This window comes from Mesocricetus auratus, unplaced genomic scaffold (assembly GCF_017639785.1).
Source record: "Mesocricetus auratus isolate SY011 unplaced genomic scaffold, BCM_Maur_2.0 Super-Scaffold_100011, whole genome shotgun sequence".
NCBI classification, from domain to species: domain Eukaryota; kingdom Metazoa; phylum Chordata; class Mammalia; order Rodentia; family Cricetidae; genus Mesocricetus; species Mesocricetus auratus.
The window spans coordinates 16074315-16083101 of NW_024429195.1; positions in this window are offsets into that span (position 1 = coordinate 16074315).

Consider the following 8787-nt stretch of genomic DNA (forward strand, 5'->3'; position numbering starts at 1 on the left):
AGAAATAGAGTAGAAAACCATCAAACAAAAAATACATGAACTGGAAGAAAAGACAAACCAAAAATTTCAAGAAATAAACAAATCTCTTAAAGAATCTAAAGAGAGCCAAGAAAAAGCAACCAAACAAGTGAAGGAAACAACTCAAAGAGCTCAAGATTTGAAAGCTGAAACAGAAACAATTAAGAAAACACAGAATGATGGGATGCTAGAAATAGAAAAACTGGGTAAAATACCAGGAACTACAGATATAAGTATAACCAATAGAATACAAGAGATAGTAGAGAGAATCTCAGGTGTTGAAGAATCACTAGAGGATATACAGTCATCGACCAAAGAAAATCTCAAGGCCAATAAATCCCTAACACAAAATACCAGGAAATATGGGACATCATAAAAAGGCCAAACTTAAGAATAACAGGTATAGAAGAGGGTGAAGAATATAGTGCATAGGTATAGAAAACACATTCAACAAAACCATAGAAGAAAACTTTCCCAACCTGAAAAAGGGTATGTCTATGAAAGTACAAGAATTTTACAGAACACCAAATAGACTAGACCACAAAATGAAGTCCCCTTACCACATAATACTCAAAACACCAAACCTACAGAATAAAGAGAAAATATTGAGAGCAGCAAAAGAAAAAGGTCAAGTAACATATAAAGGCAGACCAATCCAAATTATACCCAACTTCTCAATGGAAAATGATGAAACACAGATGGTCCTGGATAGATGCTCTACAAACGTTACATGAATATGGATGTATCCAGCAAAGTTTTCAATTACTATAGATGGAAAAAAAGATATCCCATGACAAAACCAAATTTAAACAATACATATCCACAAATCCAGTCCTATAGAAGTACTGGAAGGAAAACTCCAACCCAATGAAGATAACTACACTCACAAAACATAGTCAATAGATAATCCCACTTTACCAAACACCAAAAGAAAGAAGGGGGTGGGAATCAACACACAATAACACCACCAATGACAAATCAAAAACAAACAAGAATCAAAAATAAATGGTCATTAATATGCCTTAATGTCAATGATCTTAACTTGTCTATAAAAAGACACAGGCTAACAAAATGGATATGAAGACAGAATACATCCTTCCACTACATACAAGAAGCACATCTCAATGTCAAAGACAGGTGTTATCTCAGAGTAAAGGGTTGGGAAAACATTTTCCAATCAAATGGACCCAAGAAACAAGCTGGTGTAGCAATTATAATATCTAGTAAATCAGACTTCAAACTAAAATCAATCAATCAAAAGAAATGAAGAAGGGCATTTCATATTCATCACAGGAAAAGTCCATCAAGATGAAGTCTCAAAACTGAACATAATGCCCCAAATATGAAGGCACCCACATTTGTAAAAGGAATATTATTAAACTCAAATCATACATTAAACCTTACACTCTTATAGTAGGAGACTTCAACACTCCGCTCTCACTACTAGACAGGACCATTAGAAAGAATCTTAAAAAAGAAACAAAAGAACTAACAGAAATTATGATCCAATTGGGATTCACAGACATCTATAGAACATTCCATCCAAACACAAAAGAATATACTTTTATCTGAGTACCACATGGACCTTGTCTAAAACCTACCACATACTCACCAACATAGAAAACCTTCACAGATACAAAAAAAATGGAATAACCCCCTGTAACTTATCAGACTACCATGCTCTAAAGTTAAAATTCAACAACAACACAAATTGCAGAACTCCCTACAAACTTATGGAAATTGAACTACAAGCTGAATTGTACCATTCCTGGGTCAAGGAAGATATTTCTAGAATTCAATGCAAATGAAGGCACAACATACTCAACTTATGGGACACATTGAAAGCAGTACTAAGAGGAAAGTTCATAGCACTAAGTGCTCATATGAAGAAACTGAAGAATAATCACACATTAGAGAATTAACAGCACAACTTTAGAACAAGAAGAAGCAATCTCATCCAGGAGGAGTAGGCCCAGTAAATAATCAAATTGAGGGCTGAAATCAATAAATTAGAAACAAAGAAAACATTACAAAGAATAAATGTAACAAAGCATTGGTTCTTTGAGAAAATCAACAAGATAGACAAACCTTTATGCAAACCAACCAAAAGACAGAGAGAGAGCATGCTAATAAACAAAACCAGAAATGAAAAGGAGCACATAACAAGGGACACTAATGAAACCCAGATAATCTTCGGGACATACTTTGAAAACCCGTACTCCACAAAATTTGAAAATCTAAAGGAAATGGACAATTTTCTGGATATATATCACTTATTAAAATTAAATCAAGAATAGATAAGCAAAGTAAATAGACCTATAACCCCTAATGAAACAGAGGCAGTCATCAAAAGTCTACCAACCAAAAACAAAGTCTATGGGCAGATGGTTACACTGAAGAATTCAACCAGAAATTCAAAGAAGAACTAATACCAGTATTCCTCAAATTATTCCACACAATATAAGCATAAGGGACATTGTCAAACTCTTTTTATGAGGATGCAATTACCTTGGTACCTAAGCTCCACAAAAACACAACTAAGATAAAGAACTACAGACCAATATCCACATTAATGCAAAAGTACTCAACAAAATACTGGCAAATCAAATCCAGGAACACATCAGAAAAATCATCCACCATGGTTAAATAGGCTTCATCCCAGGGATGCGGGGATGGTTCAACATACGAAAATCCATCAATGTAATCCAATATATAAACAAAATGCAAAAGAAAAACCACATGATCATCTCACTAGATGCTGAAAAGCCTTTGACTAAATCAAACACCCCTTTATGATAAAAGTCTTTCAAGGGATCAAGAATAACAGGAACATAATTAAACATGATAAAAGCAATATACTGCAAACCAACAGCCAACATCAAATTACATGAAGAGAAACTCAATGTGATTCCTCTACAATCAGGAATAAGACAAGGTTGTCCAGTCTCTCCTTATCTCTTGAATATTGTATTTGAAGTACTAGCTAGAGCAGTAAGACAACAAATGGAGATCAAGGGGATAAAAGTTGGAAAGGAAGAAGTCAAACTGTCACTATTTGCAAATGGTAAGATACCAAACAACCCAATTAAAAAGTGGGGTGCAGAACTAAATAGAGAATTCTCAATAGAGGAATCTAAAATGGATGAAAGACACTTAAGAAAGTGCTCAACATCCTTAGCTATCAGGGAAATGGAACTCAAAATAACACTGCGATACCACCTTATACCGGCCAGAATGACTAAAATCAAAAACAACAATGGGAATCAGTCTACCTCAAGACAGCAATTGATCTCCTGGGCATGTACCCAAAGAATACACATTCATACAAGAAGGACATATGTTCAACTATGTTCTAGATGCATTGTTTATAATAGCCAGAACCTGGAAGCAGCCTACATGTCCTTCTACTGAAGAATGGATAGAGAAAATGTGGTTCATTTACACAATGGAGTATGACTCTGAGGAGAAAAACAATGGGATCTTGAAATTCACAGGTAAATGGATGGCACTAGAGGAAACCATCCTGAGCAAGGTATTCCTGTCACAAAAAGACAAACATGGCATGTACTCACTCATATATCGTTTTTAGACATAGAGCATAGGATTACCAGCCTACAATCCACACCTCCAGAGGAGCTAGGAAACACAGAGGACCCCAAGAGAAGAAAACAAAGGCCCCCAAAGAAGGGGAGAGACACAAGTCCCCCCTGAGCAAATTGGGAGCATGGGGAGAGAGGTGGAAGATGGAAAGGGAAGAGGGTAAAAAGAGGTGGAGAGCAGAACAGGAGGACTGAGACAGGACAGGAATAGGGGAGGGCAAGAAAGGAGATTCCTTGATAGAGGGAGCCAGTACATGTTTGGAGAGAGAACTGGCACAGAGGAAATGGTAGGCGATCCACAGGGATGACCCCAACTATGAATCTAGGCAGTAGTGGGGAGGCTGCCTTTGATGCCCTATAGTGAGATTGATGACTACCTTGGTTGCCATTCCTAGAACCTTGACCCACTAACTGACAGAAGCAGAAACAGGCACCCACATCTATACAGTGAGTCATACTCCTAGAATCCAGTTGTGGAGAGGAAGGAGAGATGAACACATGAACCAAGATGAGACACCCACAGAAACAGTTGACCCAACATAATGAGAGCACAGAGACCCTAGTTGTAAAGTGGAGGAACAAGCATTGAACTAAACCAGACCCTCTGAATGTGTGTATTAGCTAGGAGGCCAAGGCAGTCTATGGGACCTCTAAGAATAGAAACAGTGTTTACTCCTAGGTCACAAATGGACTTTGCGATCCCATTCCCTAAGCAGCCCAGATACAGAAAAAGGACATGAGTCCTCTCCCAATAATGTGGTGGACTTTGATGATCCCCAGTGGAGGCTCACACTATCCCTTGGGAGTGGATGGTGGGTGGGTTGGGGGGTCGGTGGGAAGCATTGGAGGACAGGAGGGAAAGAGAGTGGAGGATGTATATGTGTCCAAAATATATAGTACAAAAGGGATAAAGTCCATAACTCACAGTGGAAAAGTGAACAGACACCAAGTTCTCATGACAAATGGTACAAAAGCAAAATATATCTCAAATATATACATGTAATGCCATGAGGGCAAAACGTGGAAAAATCATATCTGTTAATCATAAGAAAAATTACATCTCTGTCCAACAACAGGAAAAAAAAATACAAGGCAAACTGAAATGGAGCTACAATTTACTGTGCAGCATTTCTCACAACCAAAATATAAGCAAGAAATTCTCCTGCAGCATAAGCTACCAAGGTGACATGGCAAGTGAGAACAGCCTGACACCTGACATTGATCCTGAAAAACAAAAGAGCATTAGTTAAAGAATTAAAAAACACACAAAAAAGCCGGGCGTTGGTGGCACACACCTTTAATCCCAGCACTCGGGAGGCAGAGGCAGGCGGATCACTGTGAGTTCGAGACCAGCCTGGTCTACCAAGCGAGTTCCAGGACAGCCTCCAAAGCCACAGGGAAACCCTGTCTCAAAAAAAAAAAACACAAAAAAATTATCAAATAATAACAGTGCACCAATTTTTTTCTTCAGTTCTGCAAATTATAATTGGGTATTGTAAGATGCCAGCAATAAGGGGAATTAGATTAGGAAACTTACAAGAAATATATCCAGTGTGCTATTTCTAACATATTTGGTATTTATGTTTTTATTCATAAAGCATGATCAGAACTGGATATGCGGGTACACACCTGAAACCTCAAAATGTGAGGGACTGAATGAAGACAGTTGTCAGGTTGAGGCCACAAGAATAAATTCAAAATTCACTAGCAAGAAATACATATCATATTTTTTCAAATAAGTATCTGAAGTCAGAAAACTGAAAAATAAAATCAATGAATATTAAAATCTAGATGAAATAAATAGAAACAAAGTCACAACTTAAATGTCTTTGATGAAATGACATTGGTTCTCTCTGGAGAAATAAAGTTTACAAAGAATGTTTCTCAAGGGAAGCACAATTTGGAATATTCAAGTCATTGTATAGAATTAAATTAACAGATTGAGATGCAGTTTAAAGGTAGTATTTTGTTCTATTCATTAAAGATCAGGGAAAGGAAAGGGTCAACATGAAAAGAAATGAGATAGACAATCAATCATATGAGCCCTCCATTTTAGCCTTTAGACATTCGTCTAGAATCTTGAGATAGCTGGTCATGTCATTCATATCATATGCTGAAACAGGCTTCTGGGGAAGAATTTTCCAGATTATTGTTATTATAATTATCATTGTTGTTTTATTTAAATGGCTTCTACAGTTGTACACTTCCAGTAGTCCAGAGAGTCCCATTCTGTGTATGAGATTTAGACTTCAAGCCTTGAAATGATTTTGACTTACAGGAATTGTGGATCTATAAGATCATGTTTAGTTTGATTCAAGACTAATATTCCCATCCAAAGACTTGTTCTAACACAAAAGATGTTTGACTGCCTCCGTTTGTGGATAACGTAATTATTATCTCACCTGATAGAAATGCAATCTGGCAAAAGACACACAAGTTTAACACTTATCTACACAATAAGTTCTTTTGTTAACAACACAGAACTTCAGCAAATATCGAGCAACATGGGTCAGCCCCTATTGCCAGTATGTGAATCAGATTGCCTTAAGCCATCCATGATCCCTCCGACTATGGAAATCCAACTGATTCATTTGATTTTGTCAATTAAGTATTGTCCTAGTTACTATGTTTAATTTTGGACTCTTACAAGATAAATTTCAGTCCTCACAGAAAATGCTAACTATTGCATATTTAGCTCAGACTATTCCACAAACTTTAGAGATGAGTTTAGTAATCTGAAATGATCCTTCATTCATTTTCTCTTTTTCTTTATTTTCTTATTCTTTTTCCTAGACTTTGCAACAAACAGGTGAACTGATTTTTCTTTTCAGAAATACTCAAGGAATTAGTATCAACTTCTAGGTCATTTTGGGGATGGGGAAGGGTGAATGTGCATAAAGCAAAATTCAGAAAATTTAAATAAAAACAGAAAGAACAGAGTTGATTCAAAGTGTAACCATGCCCTTAGAGGGTTGGGTAAGATTTTCATTTTCTTTTCGCAAGAAGTTTTAACAAGGGAAACTGAATAACCTATGCTTTCTAGATGCCTCCATAAAATATCAAATAAGAAACAATTTTTCTTCTTTTCTTTTTTTACAGAGTTTTGGTACTTCTGTTAATATTTATATTATATGAAATATGATAAAAAGCATCTTCATTTAGCCACTGCTTTTCTAAACCCCATTGGTTTCCTTACACCATTTTTAAAATTATATATGTGAATGTGACCTATAATTCTGCAGTGTACATGTAGCAAGAGTTGCTGAGGTGGAGACTGTTGGAAGTGTGAAGAGTCCACTCTTGCAATATTTCAGTTCCTGTCCCAAATGCAGGCACTGTGAAGATTCCAGTGGTGTAGTGATGCTTAATTCCCCTGACTAGATGGAATCATGTTCCTTTCAGAAGGCAGCTCAGTTTTGAACACCATTGAGATTCAGTCTGGATTAGAATGAGGTCTTGAAATTGAATCCAGTTGGAGAAACCTTCAGATACAATCACACCAGTATTATTTCACAGTTGTCTATGCCCTCAACAGTTTTTACAAACCCAAAACCCTTGATTTCTCATAGCACAAATGCCCAATTTCAGATTGAAAATTAGGTGCTGAAACCCCAGTCCTTGATATAGATCTATTTCATCTAACTGGGAATCAACTTCAGATTTTGTCAGATCTAATATAACTGAATCCTCATAACAAAATCCTTTCCAGAAAAAGCAACAATAAGGAAGAGTAAGGGAAACAATGTTCTAATGAATTGGGAGGTCTTAACAAAATAATAGTAAGACTATGGCCAATGGCTTGTGTGGTTATTTACTTCTTGGAGTCCTAGAAAACTCTTGTTTGTGGTGATTATTTTTTGTTATCTAATAAAGCTTGAATGAAGATAAGAATAAAAAGCTAGCTAGAGCCATAGAGGCCAGGCAGTGGCAGTACACACTTTTAATTCCAGCAGCCACCTAGTTAGCAGTAGAGGCTGACTGTGGTGGTGTACACATTTAATCCCACTACTAGAGAGGTATCAAAGACAGAAGCAGTGTCTCAGAGCAGGCATTGAGTCCAAGGCAATTAGTCTCCATCCACATAGAGGACAGAATCTCTTCAGTCATGATAGAAGTAAGAGCTCTCTGGTAGCCTGACTGCTTTGATTTTCAGATATTCAGCATGAACCCCAATATCTGTTTCTGAGTTTTTATTATTTGTGTTACACTTATTATTTTGAAGATTATGCCAAAATTGCCAAGATAAACTGAAACCATTTACATTTAAGAGATGACTTCAGCTAGAACCAGACAGCATACTTCACAGGAAGTGGGTCAAGGCCTCAACTATCCAACCTAACCAACAGAGGTACTTTAATAAAAGGAAGTCAGAATGTGCTTTTTGAACATGATTGGTGGGAGCTGTTCTGTTCTCCATCCATCATTTCACAGCCTTCAGAGTAAGATAGGCTGTTTATCCTGGTATTGGCTGAGTCTCTCTTGATTAGCTATGGTAGTCTATTATTACAACGTTTAGTAAAATCAAAACTGCATTCTATACTCAGTTATCTATGGCTTTCTCAAAAAAAGGTTGCTTGAACCACATATATTGTTCAACTATTGGGACTGGTTTAATCCAATTTTATTTCAGCTGAACACTTGTTCAAAAGTAAGAAAATGACTTATTTTTAAAAGTTCCATTGTCAGGCCCTATAAAGGATGAATTTTACACTTGGATGAATGCAAAATTAAATTAAATGTATATTAACATCAACTGCAGTATCAGTGATACATATTTCAATGCATATATCACTGAACAATGTATCCCAGTCAAAAATCTAGGATCTACAATAGAAAAGATAAATTCAAACAAATAATATGAAACTTAAATAGCATAAAATATATGGTACCACACATAAATTTATCAAAGTGACATAAAAACACACCCAAAATATCAAAACACATTTCTACTGGTAACACTGAATATGAAGTAGTACAAATTGTTCCAGCTCAAAACAAAAGAATTGTGCTACTTGGTTTCTGTGCTTCCTTTAATGTTTAATAAGATCAATACAAAAAACCCACAAGTAGAGAACTTTATGAACACTTGTCAGGACTATTCATACAGAGAATATAAAATTACATTTTTAAAATTCTTGTGGTAAAAGGTGAAATGACTCAAATTACTCAT